The sequence below is a fragment of the Gregarina niphandrodes genome (assembly GCF_000223845.1).
Source record: "Gregarina niphandrodes unplaced genomic scaffold scaffold00219, whole genome shotgun sequence".
Lineage (NCBI taxonomy): Eukaryota > Apicomplexa > Conoidasida > Eugregarinorida > Gregarinidae > Gregarina > Gregarina niphandrodes.
This window is the reverse complement of record NW_011645979.1, coordinates 873-1,377: the sequence shown is the minus strand read 5'-3', so window position 1 is coordinate 1,377 and position 505 is coordinate 873.

Below are 505 nucleotides of genomic sequence, written 5' to 3'. Positions count from 1 at the left end.
CATTCCAAACTACCGACATTCCTGACGCCGATGGCTTGGGCGAGGGTTCTCAGAGATCAGATGTGGGCAAGGGTGCTGATAACAACGAAATGGAGCACGAGCCAGTTGGAGCTTCAGCAGCCGGCGAAGGTCACTCCGAGCGTGACACCTCAACTACCAGCGCTCACCCGGCTACGACCGCAACTCGAGAGCCAGCCGAGGAAGACTCTTTACACGGAGACGCTGTTGAGAAACCCGCTGCCGACGGCAACGGTGCAGTGTGCAATGTGCCAAGTGGTTCAATAGACTTGCCGACAACCGAAGCGGACCAGGATGCTTACCCGCCTACAAGGGATCCGGCTGTGCATGCATCGAGTGTGGGGGCACCAGATCGCGATGGAGAAGCTGAGCGTAAACCAGTTGAGGATTCTATTCCTCCCACAGATCTCTCCTTGCCTGAGAAGCAGAACACTTCCACCAAAGACGAGATCCCGACTACTAGCACAACTCAGGAGGCTGCCCGTGA